At 41.0% G+C, this 20,674-nt stretch overlaps 1 pseudogene; it reads right to left on the bottom strand.

Annotated features, from left to right (window-relative positions):
• Positions 1-25: 25 nt before the first annotated feature.
• On the bottom strand, positions 26-20,249 carry LOC120052112 (annotated as a pseudogene).
• Positions 20,250-20,674: the final 425 nt, after the last annotated feature.

Raw genomic sequence — 20,674 nt, 5'->3', positions numbered from 1 at the left:
ATTGGGGGAAGGGTTACAGGGTGGGTCACTCCTTCACTATTGTAAAGGACTCCTTGGTGGTAGTTGGTTTGCTCAGGGGCGGAATATCGTCTAGGAGCTTGATCGAGGTCACAATGTGGGATGATCCTGGAGATTTAATGAAAATTACATGTTTGTTTACTAACAAAATAATAATGTCATAAAAATTACAGATGAAGAACATTCTGTAGTGTTGTTTTGCCTGACATTCAAGACCATGACAGAAGCATACTGTTGTACTGTGAATCATCATTTTCCATTAATTACTTGTTGTTTGTACTACCATTTATTTACAGCAGGGGGTGTCAAGCACTAGTACAGGTACTGACTGGGCTGTAAATAGGGACAATAACAATGGTTGGGTGAATCTCAAAAATCTTCTCAATTCACATTGGAAGCGATGAGAGAGGATGCAACTAACCGTGAATACTTTTGAGATTCACCCACTGCTGTTGGTACCCACCTATGAGGACCTCACAGGACTTGACAGACTGTGTGACCTGGTAGGCACAGCACATCTCTGAGTAGCTGATCCCTCCGATGACGAAGATGATGAGCCTAGAGCCACTCCTCCGCTCATCCTGAGAACTGGCCTTGTGTTTCTGACGGGCACTGGGAGAGGAGAGAGGGATTAAGATATGGAGGGTGTGTGGAGAGAGAGAGAGAGTGTGTCTGAGATTGGAACTTAATAATAAGTTACATTATCATATATATTATTATTTTTTCATTAATAAAATCACATCTGTATCTCTTCCATATCCTAGACCTAGACTATAAAAGCAGGGTTCCCCAACTGTCGGCCGCAGGCCAGAATTTGGCACGTGGGCTGTTTCATTTGCATGCCCCCCCACCCCAAAAAAAAGTTCTGAGCCCAAAACAAATCCATAAAACCATTTATATTTTGGGGGATTTTCATTCTTGGACATAAAAGCCTAACAATACCAGAAATCGTCTCCAAAGGATTTTCATTTTGGAGGTCTAGTCCCGAGTATTCCCAAGCGTTATAGAGAGATCATATACAAATGTAAGCAAGATTTGAAATGATGTTGTAGTTAAATATTATATCTGAGAATGTGGTCAATTTGTAGTATACAAATTATTAGTAACTATGTTCCGGCCCTGTGACCAGCTGCTCTATAAATACATCGCTGAATCTAGTTGATGATTCCTGCTATAGAGTTCAGCTTGCATAACTGACATGCAGCAAAATAACGTGAACCACTCATTGTCACAAACTGGAATAACACACGCCAGGGATGGGAGAAGCCTCTGAGTTTGATTTGAGTGCCAATGCTCCCCAGCCACTCATTCTTTAACCCCCATAACCCCTTCCTCAACCCATCCTTTTGGTTGCAATTTATATATGAATGTCAACCTTGTGCACATGTTTGTTGCCATGCTTTACCAAAAACAAATACCTCAACTGCAATTGTAACAATTAAAAAATCTTGAATCTTACTTGACTGCCCTAGATCCGTTCCATGGCTGCTGGGCACTCTGACTGTTGTGGCCATTCCTCTTGTCCAGCTTGTTCCCCAAAGCATCCTGGAACACCACCCCTTTCTCTCCCCAATTTTGTGGTATCCAATTGGTAGTTACAGTCTTGTCTCATCGCTGCAACTCCCGTACGGACTCAGGAGAGGCGAAGGTCGAGAGCCGTATGTCCTCTGAAACACAACCCAGCCAAGCCACAGTGCTTCTTGATACAATGCCCGCTTAACCCGGAAGCCAGCCACACCAATGTGTCGAAGGAAACACTGTACACCTGGTGACCGTGTCAGCGTGCATTGCGCCCGGCCCGCCACAGGAGTCACTAGAACGCGATGGGACAAGAACATCCCTACCGGCCAAACCCTCCCCTAACCCGGATGACACCAAAATATTCTCAAGAGTGAACGGGTTTGATAACTTCACTGTTAAGATGTAAAATGACAAGTTATGTAAGTTGGAAGCTTGTGGAGCTGGGCTTAATGATGTGATCTACGCAACTTTAAAAGAGGTCCAGCCAACCTTTTGGTAAAGAATGCAGTGATGAGTAATAAAACTGTCGTCTCCTGTGATATATCAAAGGGCGCTATGATAAAACGGCATCCAGGGGTTTAAGAGTAGTGGAGGCTGCAATTTGATAAATAGTCTTACCATAATCCCAAACAGGTAGATAGGTTGACTGCACAATCTGCTTCGTGCTGACTAAAGATGGGCAAAATCTGTTTCTGTAAAAAAGCCCACTTAAAATCTTTGCTTCTTAACAAGCTCATTTGTTTGTTTTTTAAACGTTAAATCATTGTAAATCAAAATAACAAAGGTATTTTTGTATGCAGGGACTCTTTCGATTATAGAACCATCCGATGAGTTTCTTAAACGGATGCAATCGAAACGGGGATAAAAATAGAATTTGTTCAATAGAAACTCTCGTTTGCAACTGTTGGACTAATGATTACACCCTAGATAAGCTAGATGCAGGCAAGAGTGTGCAAGGCAGTATTGAATGTCACTCTGTCCATGTGTCACTCACTGTCTGTCATCTCATTTTTCTCTGGACCGGTGTGCACCTACGTTGTAAACTCATCATAGGCTAGGTTGTAGCAAACTCATGATGGGTACAGGGGAAATTTGAGTATTACGTAGTAGCCTAAACCTATCTATGTTACATTGAACTGTGTGAATGGAATATGAATGACAGTCATCCAACATGCTGTAATAGAAATAAGGCCATGCTCATGAACAAAAAAAATATATCTTTCTCCCTCATAAACGGCACTGACCGCCACTGGTTTGGCCGGGGTAGGCTGTCATTGTAAACAAGAATTTGTTCTTAACTGACCTGCCTAGGTAAATAAAATAAACATAGCCTACAAGGAAAGGCCATTACATTCTAAATGTTAATAAAATTGTTTTATGACAGTTTTTATGAGTATGCACTGGTAGCCTACACACGTGTAGCTTATTGTCGGTCAATCAGAGGCGCTACAGAGGGTCCATGGTTAATTACAAAAATTACAGAATGAAGTTGGCTAAATGAGGAGGCTACCAGAACGAAGAGAGACATTTTTTCAGAATAAACGTGGTGAGTGAAAAACGTAATTACATAGCTCACTCACTACCTGGTATGTCATTCTACTGTTAAACGACTCTGTATGCATTGTTTGTTGGCAACCTTGATATTTACAAAGTTTTTGGAACGGATTCCTGTTGGAACGTTCCACAAATTATACCCACCCACAATGATCAACCAAAAGGTAGGCTGTTGTTTCATATGAAAGGAGTTGTTGTAGACCAATACAGGGAGCGTAGCAAAATAGCCTAAATTACCCTTGCTACTTGAGCTAGCTGGCTAACTTAGCGGACTACTGTAGCTAGCTAGCTAGCTTCTTTACAACGATTTGATGCAGTCAAGACAGGCACTACCTCCAGATGGTATGATAGATAACCTATGGCAGCAACAAGGTCATGGCGTGAGCAGGTCTCCATCCATTTTTAACATGTATTTCAACTATCTGAACATTTGAATAGTGCAATCATTTAAAATGCCCATCCCTAGTAGAGTAATCAGAGCCTTTGTTCAATTTAGGGATGGGCATTTGAAATGATTTCACTACTTGAATAATATCATGATTTGTTTTCGGATATCTGGAGTCGAAATACATGCGTTTTAAAGAAAAACTTTTTGGGGGTGGGAAACTTCAATGGAGACTCAGGGGCAGGTGTGTGTGGCAAGGAGGGAGAGAAATAGTGAGAAAAAAGTGGCCAAACCGACTGGCATTAGTTTGACAAAGTTGCTGCTGCCATCTATCATACCATCTGGTAGTGCCGGTCTTGACTGCATCAAAACTCTATTCATATTAAACCTCAGCCTACCTGTTGGTTGATCATTGTAGCCTACTCCTTCCATTTGGCAATGATTAGACATCTCCCACTTCAGTTGCTACACATGGAGCCTCTGATTGTAGTGCCACTTTGACAGATAATAACAACAAGCTACACGTGTGAAACGGGTGTGTAGGCTACCGGTGTGTCTTTTATGGGGTGCACTCATGAAAACTGTAATAAAACTTCACATTCAGAGCATTTTTTACACCTCGAACTCTACAAAGTGTCTCAGAGAAGAAGTGCTGATCTACGATCAGGTCCATACTGTCCATGGAACCTAGATCTAAAAAGGGTAAACTGATCCTAGATTAGCACTCCTACTTTGTGAATACAGGCTCTGTTTGGGCCCATCACTTCCTGCTCCACCCTGCCCTTGTAACTCCCTCCCTCCCTGTGCCTGAAAAAAGCTAAAAGTGACACAGTTCTGTTCTGTGAGACAAAGAAACGGTTTATCAACGTTATCATCGTCTGCATTACGCTGACCTCCATCAGGTCTTTGATGACAGGTGTCCATCTGGACAGGTTGTATGTCTCTTCCTGAAAGCGCTCCCTTCGAGACGGCCTAAGCAGTGGGAACAAGCTTGGCTGGAGAGAGGGAGAGAGTGAAAGAGAGATATAGAAACGAAACCATAAATAAAAGTCAAGTTTAAAGGTAAGAAGATACAAAATAAGAATTGCAAGAAAAAGAAAAAAAACATAAAACTAGTGAAGTTCCACACTATAATACAATACACTGATGGTACTGTATAATCCACCTGGGCTATGACTATGCTAAGATCTAGCAAACTACATACATTAGGCTATGCCCTATAAAATCTCACTAACCAAAGATATGATGGGGACTCCCAGTTCTCTCCAGTTGAGAATAAACTCTCTGTCCTCCTGAATCTTAACGTGATGGATGAGTTTGTTCAGGTTCTCCTCTGTTGTTCCTGTTCAGAACCAGAAAGAAAAAGGTTTTAAAAATGCTAATTGACTAAAGTTACCTCAGGCCAAACGAAAAGAGATTATATTGAAGGAATATTCCTATAGCTGAAGCTCCAATGGTACCTTTGTCAAGGGGCACATAAGGAATTCATGATCTTCCATTTTCAAACTGTAGACTTTCTTTGAATTTTCAATTGAATAGACGCCATATAAAAGCGTCTAAATGTTTACATGTACATTTAAAGATTCTCTTTAAAACTGTGAGGGCACAGGGTGAGTCAGAGCAGCAGACTTGCCATTGAGGCTGAAGATGTAGAGGAGAACAGCTCTGATCTTGTCGTAGATGACGTGGGGATGCAGCAGCACAGGAAGCAGTGTCCTCATCGGGTCCTTCACCTTCTGACCCTCCACATCAGACCCTACTGCCAGGTCCTACACAACAGTGAACACACAGCATCAGTCAGAAACCACAAGGTCATACATAAGGGACATGTACATTACAACAGTGACATTTTGTCCATAAATATGAGACACTGTAAAGCATACCTGCTCAGCTTTGCAGAGTTTCTGCACATTCTTCTGGAAGTGGTTCATACAGTCTTCAGTCAAATTCAGATGGACAGTTTTCTGTGGTTGACATAGAAACATGGCTGAGAAAAACAGTCTAATATTTTATTGTAATATCAATACATTTTCCCACATGGCAGTATAAGTGAACAGCTTTAATTTCCAATCACACAATCACAAACCCAATCACATAATAGAGGACTGACCTGTTTTTCCACAGTATCATTTCCATAGAGAGCCGGTGGAAAAGAAACACCACAATAACCTGGGCCTCAGAGGCATCACACCCAAACAGAGCAGACCAACTCAGGATGACAACCAAAACGGACCAGGTTACATTGTGCTACATACCTGAGCCACCTGCTTGCGGAAGTGGGGCATCTTCTTCATAAGCTGGGATAAGACACTTATTGTGATCTAGAAAACAGAAAATAATGATAAAAACAATGATTTTACTTTATTTTATTTAACCAGGCAAGTCAATTAAGAAAAAATTCTTATTTACAATGATGGCCTGGTAAGAGGCAAAAAGCCTCCTGTGGGGACGGGTGCTGGGATAAAAACTAAAAAAAATAATATTTAAGACAAAACAGACAGAAGACACTGGCAACAGCACAAACACAACAGCAAAAAAACAGTGAGTGGATGTGTGTGTTGGTATATGTGTGGTGTGTGTGAAGAAAAACATGCTTCCTTACAAAAGGCCACGCAAACTAGTGACATCAGGTGACAACTAGAAACAACTACATGTCCCAACAACCTGTTTATCCATTTGTCCTTTTAACTCCTCCAGGGACACAAGGTCCTGGGACCTCATTTATAAACCGTGCGTAGGTAAAAAACATACCCCAAAATGTACAGTACCAGTCAAAAGTTTGGACACATACTCATTCAAGGGTTTTTCTTTATTGTAGAATAATAGTGAAGACATCAAAACTATGAAATAACACATATGGAATCATGAAGTAACCAAAAAAAGTGTTAAACAAATCAAAATAAACTCAGCAAAAAAAGAAACGTCCTCTCACTGTCAACTGCGTTTATTTTCAGCAAACTTAACATGTGTAAATATTTGTATGAACATTACAAGACTCAACAACAGACATAAACTGAACAAGTTCCACAGACATGTGACTATGTGACTAACAGAAATAGAATAATCTGTCCCTGAACAAAGGGGGGGTTCAAAATCAAAAGTAACAGTCAGTATCTGGTGTGGCCACCAGCTGCATTAAGTACTGCAGTGCATCTCCTCCTCATGGACTGCACCAGATTTGCCAGTTCTTGCTGTAAGATGTTACCCCACTGTTCCACCTGCAAGTTCCCGGACATTTCTGGGGGGAATGGCCCTAGCCCTCACCCTCCGATCCAACAGGTCCCAGACGTGCTCAATGGGATTGAGATCCGGCTCTTCGCTGGCCATGGCAGAACACTAACATTCCTGTCTTGCAGGAAATTCCACACAGAACGAGCAGTATGGCTGGTGGCATTGTCATGCTGGAGGGTCATGTCAGGATGAGCCTGCAGGAAGGGTACCACATGAGAGAGGAGGATCTCTTCCCTGTAACACACAGCATTGAGATTGCCTGCAATGACAACAAGCTCAGTCCGATGATGCTGTGACACACCGCCCCAGACCATGACGGAACCTCCACCTCCAAATCGATCCCGCTCCAGTGTACAGGCTTCAGTGTAACGCTCATTCCTTCGACGATAAACGTGAATCCGACCATCACCCCTGGTGAGACAAAACCGCAACTCGTCAGTGAAGAGCACTTTTTGCCAGTCCTGTCTGGTCCAGCGACGGTGGGTTTGTGCCCATAGGCGACGTTATCACGGGTGATGTCTGGTGAGGACCTGCCTTACAACAGGCCTACAAGCCCTCAGTCCAGCCTCTCGCAGCCTATTGTGGACAGTCTGAGCACTGATGGAGGGATTGTGTGTTCCTGGTGTAACTCGGGCAGTTGTTGTTGCCATCCTGTACCTGTCCCGCAGATGTGATGTTTGGATGTACTGATCGTGTGCAGGTGTTGTTACACGTGGTCTGCCACTGCGAGGACAATCAGCTGTCCGTCCTGTCTCCCTGTAGCGCTGTCTTAGGCGTCTCACAGTACGGACATTGCAATTTATTGCCCTGGCCACATCTGCAGTCCTCATGCCTCATTGCAGCATGCCTAAGGTACGTTCACACAGATGAGCAGGGACCCTGGGCATCTTTCTTTTGGTGTTTTTCAGTGTCAGTAGAAAGGCCTCTTTAGTGTCCTAAGTTTTCATAACTGTGACCTTAATTGCCTACCGTCTTTGAAAGACAGGGTTCTGAAAAAGGGTTGTTTCTTTTCACATTTTATATTTGAGATTTTTCAAAGTAGCCACCCTTTGCCTTGATGACAACTTTGCATACTCTTGGCATTCTCTCAACCAGCTTCATGAGAAAGTCACCTGGAATGCATTTCAATTAACAGGTGTACCTTGTTAAAAGTTAATTTGTGGAATTTCTTTCTTTTTTAATGCGTTTGAGCCAATCAGTTGTGTTTGACAAGGTAGGGGTGGTATACAGAAGATAGCCCTATTTGGGCTAAAGATCAAGTCCATATTATGGCAAGAGCAGCTCAAATAAGCAAAGAGAAAAGACAGTCCATCATTACTTTAAGACATGAAGGTCAGTCAACGCGGAAAACTTCAATAACTTTGAACGTTTCTTCAAGTGCAGTCGCAAAAACCATCAAGAATAATGATGAAACTGACTCTCATGAGGACTGCCACAGGAAAGGAAGACCCAGAGTTACCTCTGCTGCAGAGGATAAGTTCATTAGAGTTAACTGCACCTCAAATTGCAGCCTTCAGAGTTCAAGTAACACACATCTCAACATCAACTGTTCAGAGGAGACTGCGTGAATCAGGCCTTCATGATCGAATTGCTGCAAAGAAACCACAAATTAAGGACCATTAAGAAGAGGAGACTTGCTTGGGCCAAGAAACACGAGCAATGGACATTAGAGACTGGAGGAAATCTGTCCTTTGGTCTGATGAGTCCAAATTTGAGATTTTTTGTTCCGCCGTGTCTTTGTGAATCACAGAGTATGTGAAAGGATGATCTCCGGATGTGTGGTTCCTACCGTAAAGCATGGAGGAGGAGGTGTGATGGTGCATTGCTGGTGACATTGTCAGTGATTTATTTAGAATTCAAGGCACACTTAACCAGCATGGCTACCACAGCATTCTGTAGCGATACGCCATCCCATCTGGTTTGAGCTTAGTGGGACTATCATTTGTTTTTCAACAAAACAATGACCCAAAACACACCTCCAGGCTGTTTACAAAACACACCTCCAGCAAACTCACACGCCCATCAATCAAAGCCACCAGCGTATGTCAGACACAGGAGGAAACATTTCTCCCTTAAAACATATTTTAAAAATCTAGGCATACCTTATGCTTTCCTGAAAGCAGGCTATAAGACAATGAATTGATAATGAAAGTATGAAAGTATGAATGGGACAGTTGTGCTATGCTAAGCTATGCTGAGATGAAATTCACAATCATTACAATATAAATAAATACACGCAACATGTCTATAGCCTATTTATCAGCGACACTGATTATCAAGAGGGAGAGTGTTTGAAAGATTTTTCTTGGAAAGATACTGTGAGGAACTATTATAATTTGAATTAATTATGTATAAAAATTAAGTTACTTCGCTTACTGTGTGAGGTAAAGAAAACAATGACAAAAGCCCAGCTGGGCACTTTCCTGCATTTGTGAGAAGCAGGCCAGGTACTTCAATGCGTGCTAGGGCTGACCCCATTTAGTCAACTGGTCTATTGTTTGCTCAATAGGCTGTTGGTTGACCGAGATTTCTTCAGTCGAGCAGTCACAATTTGTTTTTGTTTTTTGTTCATGGTGCACAAGACACCTGTCTCAATGGAATAATCCATTGTGTAGGCCACAGGGATTGCACAGTCCATCACTCTAAGGCATGTGACACTGAAATTGTATATGGGTATATTATGTCAAAATAATGGTGCAACACTAATAAATCAAATATTTTATAACAAGTGTGCTTTCTCCCACGTTGGATACGGTCGCTGTCCGCGGTTCTGAAACAATCTTCAGTGCGGCCTTTCATTGGTCGAAAGAACAGGACGACTCTCGGTCGACCATGATAATAATAATTTATTTATTTTCGTCGGGGACGGTCCTAATGCCTGCTCAGGCTCGAGCACGCTCCGTCAACATTTACAGGACAGAGAAACCAGACATGCTCATTGCTCACATGGAGCACGTAAGTGCCTTACAAAGAAGTGTAGCAGCTTTTTTACTCTGCAAACACGAGAATGGTAAATTGCTGTAATTAATACATGCATAAAAATGAATTAATCCGTCATTTTGGTTACATTAACGGAAAACCACATGGGCATTCATAAAAGTGCATTGTGGGCCGATACTGTATAGCCTAGGCTACTATCCTACTTTTTTTTGTCTCAACTAGGGCAGCATATCGGCCAGGACAGGGCCTGATCTATAAATTAAGAAAGGATTCCATATCAAATTATACCATGTCAGGATTGGCACATTGTCCATTTGACCCAACATTAGTGCATATAGGCCTCTGAGCCAGAACAACCTTGTCGACTGCTGTTGAATAATTTTTGTTGTTATTGCTTATAATCATTAGTAAACACTCAAATCAAATTGAAATCACATTTTATTGGTCATATACACATGGTTTGCAGATGTTAATGCGAGTGTATTCAGTACATAAAAAAATCCTAAAATGAATGTAAGCCAATTTAAGCATTTTGACAGTTATTTTGTTTTCATGACAGTCTTCATCAATAACCGTCATTAACACAGTTACTCAATTACCATCGCAGCCCCCTAACACAAATGTAACAAAAAACATACCTTCCCATCCTGGCTGTTTTTTGTTGGCAGAAATTTCCTTCACTAGTTTAGGTATTTGTCTAGAATATAAAGCAAATAAATTAGATTGTTACAATGGTTATCATGAAGATAATTAACTGAAATAGATAAAAAATATATTGGAATAACTTCTGAACTATCTCTGATACTCACTCTGATACCTCCGCAATGTGCATGTGCCTGAGTCTAACCCACAGCTCGTCATTCTCATTCAGCAGGGCCTCCTTCTCAGAACTATCTTTACACTTGTATCTGGACAGAGAAACAAGTGAATGAACAATGTGTGTCTTACATCATCGTGGTGGTGGATTATACAGTGCATTCAGAAAATATACAGACCCCTAGACTTTTTCCACATTGTTACGTTAGTCTTATTCTAAAATTGATGACACACACACGACAAAGCAAAAACAGGTTTGACATTTTTGCAAATTTGCAACTGAATTTACCACAGGTGGACTCCAATCAAGTTGTAGAAACATCTCAAGGATGTTCAAGATCAATGGAAACAGGATGCACCTGAGCTCAATTTCGAGTCTCATAGCAAAGGGTCTGAATACTTATGTAAATAAGGTATTTAAAATATACATATATATATATACACAATTTGCACAAAAAAAATTATGTTTACACTTTGTCATTATGGGGTAATGTTTGTAGATTGATGGGGGGGGGGACGATTTAATCAATTTTAGAATAAGGCTGTAACGTAACAAAATGTGGAAAAAGTCAAGAGGCCTGAATACAAATGCACTGTATGTACATTGCCTTCAGAAAGTATTCACACCCCTAGACTTTACACATTTTGTTATGCGAAAAGGTGGTATTAAAATGGATTTAATGAAAATAATTGCCAACAATCTACACAAAACTGTAATGTCAAAGTGGAAGAAAAAGTCTAACATGTAATATAAAACACTAATATATCTTTAGATATTCTTTTTTACCCCCTTTTTCTCCCCAATTTTGTGATATCCAATTGCAACCTTGTCTCATCGCTGCAACTCCAACGGGTTCGGAAGAGGCGAAGGTCGAGTCATGGGTCCTCCGAAACATGACCCACCAAGCCGCGCTTCTTAACACCCCCTCGCTTAACCCCTGCACCAATATGTCGGAGGAAATACCGTTCAACTGATGATTGAAGTCAGCTTGCAGGAGTCCGGCCCGCCACATGAAGTCGCTAGAGCACGATGAGCCAAGTACAGTCCCTCCGGCCAAACCCGGACAACACTGGGCCAATTGTGCACCGTCCTATGGGACTCCCGGTCACGGCCGGCCGGAACACTGCGATGCAGTGCCTTAGAGCGCAACGCCACTCGAGAGGCAACACTAATATATATTGATTAGATAAGTAATCAAGCCCCTGAGTCGATAACATTTTAGAATCACCTTTGGCAGTAACTACAGCTAGGTGTAAGAGCTTTACACAACTGGATTGAACAATATTTGCACATTCTTTTTTTACTTCTTCAAACTCTGTCAAATGGTTGTTGATCATTGCTATACAGCCATTTTGAAGTGTTGCCATAGATTTTCAAGCCGATTTAAGTCAAAACTTAAATTAGGCCACTCAGGAACATTCAATGTCGTCTTGGTAAGGAACTCCAGTGTATATTCAGCCTTGTGATTTTGGTTATTGTTCTGCTGAAAGGTGAATTTGTTCCCCGGTGTCTGTTGGAAAGCAGACCGAACCAGGTTTTCCTCTAGGATATTGTATTACGTTTCAGTTGCTTTTTATCCTTGCTGATGACATGATGCAGCCACCACCATGCTTGAAAATATGAAGAGTGGTACTCAGTGATGTGATGTTTGCCACAAACATATAGCTTGCATTCAGGACATAAAGTGAATTTCTTTTCCACATTATTTGCAGTTTAACCTTAGTGCCTTATTGAAAACAGGATATACAGTTGAAGTCAGAAGTTGACATACACCTTAGCCAAATACATTTAAACTCAGTTTTTCACAATTCCTGACATTTAATCCAAGTAAAAATTCCCTGTCTTAGGTCAGATAGGATCACCACTTTATTTTAAGAATGTGAAATGTCAGAATAATAGTAGAGTGATTTATTTCAGCTTTAATTTCTTTCATCACATTCCCAGTGGGTCAGAAGTGTACATACACTCAATTAGTATTTTGTAGCATTGCCTTTAAATTGTTCAACTTGGGTCAAACGTTTTGGGTAGCCTTCCACAAGCTTCCCACAATAAGTTGGGTGAATTTTGGGCCATTCCTCCTGACAGAGCTGGTGGAACTGAGTCAGGCTTGTAGGCCTCCTTACTCGCACACACTTTTTCAGTTCTGCCCACAAATTTTCTATTGGATCGAGGTCAGGGCTTTGTGATTGCCACTCCAATACCTTGACTTTGTTGTCCTTAAGCCATTTTGACACAACTTTGGAAGTATGCTTGGGGTCATTGTCCATTTGGAAGACCCATTTGCGACCAAGCTTTAACTTCCTGACTGATGTCTTGAGATGTTGCTTCAATATATCCACATCATTTTTCCATCCTCATGATGACATCCATTTTGTGAAGTGCACCAGTCCCCCCTGCAGCAAAGCACCCCCACAACATGATACTGCCACCCCCGTGCTTCATGGTTGGGATGGTGTTCTTCGACTTGCAAGCCTCCCCCTTTTTCCTCCAAACATAACAATGGTCATTATGGCCAAACAGTTCTATTTTTGTTTCATCAGACCAGAGGACATTTCTCCAAAAAGTACGATCTTCGTCCCCATGTGCAGTTGCAAACCGTAATCTGTCTTTTTTATGGCGGTTCTGGAGCGGTGGCTTCTTCCTTGCAGAGCGACCTTTCAGGCTATGTCGATATAGGACTCGTTTTACTGTGGATATAGATACTTTTGTAGCTGTTTCCTCCAGCATCTTCACAAGGTCCTTTTCTGTTGTTCTGGGATTGATTTGCACTTTTCACACCAAAGTACGTTCATCTCTAGGAGACAGAGCGCGTCTCCTTCCTGAGCGGTACGACGGCTGCGTGGTCCCATGGTGTTTATACTTGCGTACTATTGTTTGTACAGATGAACGTGGTACCTTCAGGCGTTTGGATATTGCTCCCAAGGATGAACCAGACTTGTGGAGGTCTACAAATGTTTTTCTGAGGTCTTGGCTGATTTCTTTTGATTTTCCCATGATGTCAAGTAAAGAGGCACTGAGTTTGAAGGTAGGCCTTGAAATACATCCACAGGTAAACCTCCAATTGACTCAAATTAAGTCAATTAGCCTATCAGAAGCTTCTAAGCCATGACACCATTTTCTGGAATTTTTCAACCTGTTTAAAGGCACAGTCAACTTAGTGTATGTAAACTTCTGACCCACTGGAATTGTGAAACAGTGAATTATAAGTGAAATAATCTGTCTGTAAACAATTGTTGGAAAAATTACTTGTATCATGCACAAAGTAGATGTCCTAACCGACTTGCCAAAACTATAGTTTGTTAACAAGATATTTGTGGAGTAGTTGAAAAACGAGTTAATGACTCCAACCTAAGTGTATATAAACTTCCAACTTTAACTATGTTCTGTACAGACTTCCTTCTCATTCAGGTTAGCATTTTAGAGTAACTACAATGTTGATCCAGCCTCAGTTTTCTCCTATCACAGCCATTAAACTCTAACTGTTTTAAAGTCACCATTGGCATCATGTTGAAATCTCGGAGCGGTTTCCTTCCTCTCCGTCAAATAAGTTAGGAAGGATTCCTGTATATTTGTAGTGACTGGGTGTATTGATACACCATCCAAAGTGTAATTTATAATTTCACCATGGTCAAAGGGATATTTATATATTTAATGTCTTATTTTTTGGGGATCTACAAATATGTGCCCTTCTTTGTAAGGTATTGGAAAACCTCCCTGGTCTTTGTGGTTGAATCTGTGTTTGAAATTCACTGCTTGACTGAGGGACAGGTAATTCATTGTATTTGTGGGGTACAGAGGAAGTAGTCATTCATATTGCACACAGTGCGAGTCAATGCAAATTATTATGTGACTTATTTTTCCCAATTAACTTATTTAGGATTGCCATAACAAAGGGGTTGAAAACTTAATGACTGAAGACATTCCAGCCTTTCATATTTTATGAATTTGTAAAAATGTCTAAAAACATAATTACACTTTGACATTACGGGGTATTGCGTGTAGCCCAGTGACACAAAGGATGAATACTTTCTGAAGGCACTGTAGTTCTGTTCACAGTATGTAGCAAAGAAGATGCTTAAGGCACATGGCAAGCTAAAAGAGCTTTTCCTTTGGATCTACTGTATCAATGTATTTTTACCCAGTCAGACATTCCAAAACAAGTGAGAACAAAAACACTGCACACAAGACAGGAAATCAAAGGAGAGTGGACCACAGGGAGACAAATGGTCACTAAGTCATCAGCTAAAGGGGATCTGAATACAGAATAAAACATTTTAAAAATAATTCTGGGACTGAGCTGGGGTCTTACTTGTATGTGTTGTTCTTGTATGTGTTGTTCTCGTAGGCCATAGCCTGGTAGGTCAGCTCATGTAGGATGGGGGTCACAGGGTCAAAGCCACTCTCAAGGATGAGCAGCTGGGCATGGGTCTTTCCCTGAGGGAACAACAAATCACACACAGAAAGAAAGAGGTGTCATTTACATTGTAGTGTTACACTTTGTAGTGTTAAGCAATTACAATATATGGCCAGCCAGATACTGATATTTAAATGACTTACTAATACAAATGACCCCTACTAACCTTTCAACTAAATACATCAAGACAATGTCTAGGGCAGGGGTGTCAAACTCATTTTGCCCCGGGAGCTGCATTCATTCTTCAACTAGGTCCGGAGTGCCGCACTCAATTTTTACAATGATTTCCTCGCCGTCACCCCCTGGGCCGTAATTTTGACACGCCTAGTCTAGGGCCATGTCATTATAGTCTTTATGTCACCTATTGGCTGGTGTCCGTCTTCTTTGATGATATCCATAACACATTTTCTGACACACGAGGTTAAGTCCTTATTTATTGAGTCAACACCCTGCAAACAGCAGGCAAGATGGCCACCTCACCTTCTTCTTGTCGTTATCTTCCATCTCGTAATGCTGGGCCAGTTTGTTATCCACCAGCGCTGCTAGCTGCTTGGCATTATCCAGAGTGGTATTATCCAACATGGTCTCCATGAAAGGAATATACATTGTCAGGCATGGGTTATATAAAAATTTAAAAAATCATGGATATTATGGAAATATAAACATAAATTTTTTTTTTTACCATTTCTATTCATTTTAGAAGGTTCTTACTAAAAGCTCAGTTGAGACAAAAAAGTATATATAAATGTGATATCATAATAGTTAGATGGCTATTCATCCAAGGGTTGTGGCAGTGACTGACTGTTTTCTGTGAGCAAACAATCAAGGTGTGGCTACAGAACACGTATATATTCATACATTACAGACATTTATATAATACCATTTTAAATCCGACGGTTATATAATGCAATTCTAAGAATGTGCTTGGGGGCTGCAGAGAAGGAGGGACGCAGCGGTTCCTCCTGCGAAATTTGTAGCATTGGGGTGAAGGGGAGCGGGGGTTAAAAAGGGGTTCCACCCCCCTTGTTTTGGGGGTCCATAAAAAAAGAACAATCAATTGAAAAAAGAAATATGAAAAGAATATTATGCTGACACCAAACTTGTATATATAGCCACAAATGAGCCCAATAGCATATTGGTAAATGTATTTGTTTAAATTACTTTTACATTTTGGACCATGCATATAGACTATGCACGGTCCATATTATCAGGTATGCTATTAGCAATAAGCGTTATCACCTGTAGCCCAACTGATGCAGCATAGTTGCTATAAAAAAAATAGGCTGAATCTGAATCTGCATTTACCCTACTGAGCTTATCATTAGCTAGATCCCAAATGTGAAATTTTAACTACTTAGCATCATACTGATGAATTGTATGTCCCAAAAAACACAGCTGTGTTGCATAAGCATAGTGAATATAATGTAGGCCTACCAATGCCACCGCTAAAAACTCTGGGGGTAAAATGCCACCCGGGGTACCCATGCCACCGCTAAAAACTATGAGCTTAAATTGGTTCTGTTTGCGCATATTTATGGAGTTGAGAAATAAATAAAGTAGGAATGGAATGCTGGGATCCCTGAAAGCTTGGAAAGCTTTTTTTAAAGCACAAAAACAATCTGACTAGGTAACTAGATAAACTATTCTACTACGGGGTTGTCTGATTTTTCTATTCATTACTCGTTTTGTTTGCAGAGGAAAAGTAAATGTGGACTGTTCTAGCATCTTCAAAGTGCGCCTCGGCAGAAATATTTTTATGTTCTATATTTTTTGGGCATGGCGGTAAGGATTTTCCCATGGTGCAGCGCCACAGCTAAATGACTGCAGCAGAAACACTGGAGTGGTGTAAGGAGAAGGGGTGTAAACTGAGAAAGCATAAGGAGCTCTGATCTCCTCTATCTGACCCCTGGGTACTCATCCAGCGTGGCACACCTTGTGACGATCTGGGCTGCCAGAGTCTCTGGTGTCTTCCCTTTGTCCTGACTACTGTGAAGGCTGTAGATACTGCGGAAGGCCCCAGGGTTATCACAAGTGAACACCTGAAAAATAAAGGATTGGTTTACATCAGTTCATGTGGATTGGTATACATCAGTTCATATGTAATATACAGCATTGAAAATGGCGCCGAAGGAGATGGCTGACCGTATACGATCCCGTAACCAATTGTGCTATTGTGTATGTTTTTTTGCGTTATTTGTAGCATATTTTTTACATAATGTTTCTGCCACCGTGTCTTATGACCGAAAAGAGCTTCTAGATATCAGGACAGCGATTACTCACCCCGTACTGGAGGAATACATTTTCTTCAATGAGTCGGACGGGAAGGATTTACTTCAGATGCCCGACAAGGCCCTCATCCCCATCATTCGCAGGAGAAAGAGACAGAGGTATCGAGGACGAAGGTCCGGGTGCCTTGTAAGGATCCGTCGCCGAGAAGGTAATCTACCTTTACCATTAGTCCTATTAGCCAATGTAAAATCAATCGATAATAAAATAGACAAACTACGATCATGTATATCCTACCAACGGGACATTAAAAACTGTAATATATTATGTTTCACCGAGTCATGGCTGAATGACGACATGAATAACATACAGCTGGCGGGTTTTAAGCTTCTTCGCCAATAGAACAGCGGCCTCTGGTAAGACAAGTGGTGGCGGTCTATGTATATTTGTAAACAACAGCTTGTGCACGAAATCTAAGGAAGTCTCAAGATTTTGCTCACCTGAGTTACTCTCTCTCATGATAAGCCACACCTTTTACCAAGAGAGTTTCTGTATTCGGCGCATGTGACCTAAAAATAAAATTTGGGAATACAACTTTATCTATAGATTCTGATCAGATATTCAAACAAGAAAATACTAAATTGGGACCGACATTTTATGTAGCTATGATCCTTTGTAAATGAACTTGGTGATTTGGAACTAGGACTCCCGAGTGGCGCAGCGATCTAAGGCACTGCATCTCAGTGCTAGAGGCGTCACTACAGACCCTGGTTTGATTCCAGGCTGTATCTCAACCAGCCGTCTCAACCAGCCGTGATTGGGAGTCCCGCACAATTGGCCCAGCGTCATCCGGGTTAGGGTTTGGCCGGGGTAAGCAGTCATTGTAAATAAGAATTTGTTCTTAGCTGACTTGCCTAGTTAAATAAATGTTAAATAAATAAAAAGATACTACCCAGATTAACTTCATAAAAGGATTAAATATGATGTTATACATGGATGAGAGGATGAGAATCCAGAAAAGTGTTTATGCCATTTATGAAAGCCAATCATTTTGACTGAGTTCATTGTGTTCAGCTTCACTCTCAATACTAGGTGCCATCAACACACGGTAACTGATAATCTTCCCATGGTTCTGCATTCTTAAAATATTTTTTTTTTAGAGGGATAAAACACACATCATAGAATCCAAGTCACACCCCTCAAGCATTTTCTCCTGACAACAGAACAGGTCTTTTGAATAATGAAACCTACAAGTGTTACCTGTATCCAAATATTCCGTTACAGAATCCTAGCGTTGACAGATTGCCACATTGTATAACATCATATTAAGATTTTAGAGCAACGCCCTTCCAGGATTTTGTGTACCTTTTTGTCCTATGGAAATCCAGCACCAACAGACACTCACAGACCAACAAAAATGAATAACCTAACTAACATGGTGCAAGTTATTTTGTAAGGGAAAGTAACAGTTTCTTATGTGAATAGAACATTTAAAAAACTTACTTGGGACTCCTGGGGCAAGAAGGAAATGTTTATTTCCTTGCAGACACGTATATATTTTGCACGGTACTGTTTCATCTTGCTGAACAACTCATCAGAACAATCTGAAGGGGGGAGAGTTCCAGAATTGACAATCAAAAAGGGGTTTATAATCATAAAGACAGAATATTTCTTCCCTCAGTATATACTTACAGTCAGTGAAATAAACATATGCTGCTTTGTACTTAGGTTTCAGCTTGAAGTCACCAATGAAGGCATCCACAAACTGTCAGCACAGAATGGAAATATTTCACTACAAATACACATTCACAGCCCTGTCAAACCTAGAACACATGAAGAACAAGTTGTACTATTTTGTTCGTAATGATGATCAATATAGACGTTTTCCTATTGAGGTTGAGTATGGTGTAGAGACATTTAATGATGTCGAACCTTTCCTGTCGGGGTCATGAAGTAGATGGCCTTCATTTCCAGTAAAGGCTCTATGCTTTTGTAGAGGTCCTCCACAACTAAGAGAAAATACAGTGTAATTTCAGTTCATGGCGCGGATATCAATAACACCACTTTTCACTGCTTTAAACATATTCGAAGTAGCCTTGGATTATTTGTACTATTAATTGAGTACATAAGAAGTTCTATGCTAATGATATGTCAGTCTTGCTTATGCTGTTGTGGGGACACATTCTTATATCCATCTTGCATATAACAAAACAGACAGTCTTACAGGGATCTAATATTTTCATATCCCTTCTACATGAAACAGAAGCGTCACTTTGATGTGTGAAAACGTCCACTTGCAATGTAATTCTCCAATTACAATCGAAGTCTACCACAATTGCTGTCATATTGTTGACCTGAAATCATGGTTACAATCCGCAACGGTCAGAAGTAAGGCCAAACAGTAGACATCTATGAAAATTATCATTTCCATTAGTGTGACATACTGCGATTCCCTCCTGCATCAGGTCGGACATTTTGCAGCACGTCAACAGAAGCTTGGTGGTGAAGTGGTCCAGTATCAATATCTGAGAAAGAAAAGATGTATGCTATGACCTTGATATGATACCTTTTGATTGTGTTGAATGTTTCACATTAGACAAGAGAGATGTCCATCATAAGCACAGCATACAATGCATTCCCAAGCAGCAGTGTATCAAAACAATGACTGGGTTGTGTGCAGTCGGGAATACAGCACTTAACCCAATAACATGGTCTAAGTGATGGAACGGTGAAGGAATGCAGTCAATACATTCAAGAACGCAACAGTGAGTGTTGTGTCAAAATAAACAGATCCAGTCCCATTACCTTCCATATTTCTGACTTCTTGCAATCCTCGATGACCGTTTCCTTTATTCCTAGTTGAAAGATGAATGGCAGATAGCTTAACTTTAGTATTTATTACGTTCTACTTGTCAATCCCTAGGCTACGTTATTGACTGTCAGAGCTGCCCCCTCCCACAAATGATCCAACTGGCAAAACAATCAATGAAAGATATTATTTCCCAGGCCATAAAAAAATACTAAATATTGGAAAAGGTACCCTACACTCAAGTGCATTATATTTGTTTATTTCTTGACAGTGCACTGAGCAATGATGTGTAGGCTATACACTGACCTAGCGGTCTGTCAAGGGGTGCAATCATTAGTCCAAACAATTGCATGAGAGATCTTAACTTTTTTTGCACATGTTTCCGCCATCCTTTCTACGAGGCTTTCTACTTCAGTGAGTCAGCGGCAAAGGACATTCTGCTCAGACCAGGCCCAAAACCCTGACACTCGATAACGGAAGAGGCGGCATTATAGAGGCCGGCGTGCGGGATACCAGATGAGACTACGTCGGCGAGTGAATAAACAACCTCCACCCTCCATTCTATTGGCGAATGTGCAATCAGTGGAGAATAAACTGGACGACCTCGGTTCAAGACTATCCTATCAACGTGATTTGAAGAACTATAATATCCTATGTTTCTCCGAGACATGGCTGAACAAGGACATGGAAAACATAAACCGAGCTGGTTTTTCTATACAATCGGCAGGACAGAACGGAAGCGTTGGTTAAACTCAGGGG

The sequence above is a fragment of the Salvelinus namaycush genome, chromosome 8, assembly GCF_016432855.1.
Source record: "Salvelinus namaycush isolate Seneca chromosome 8, SaNama_1.0, whole genome shotgun sequence".
In the NCBI taxonomy this organism is placed as follows: domain Eukaryota; kingdom Metazoa; phylum Chordata; class Actinopteri; order Salmoniformes; family Salmonidae; genus Salvelinus; species Salvelinus namaycush.
This window is presented reverse-complemented; position numbering and strand designations above follow the sequence as displayed.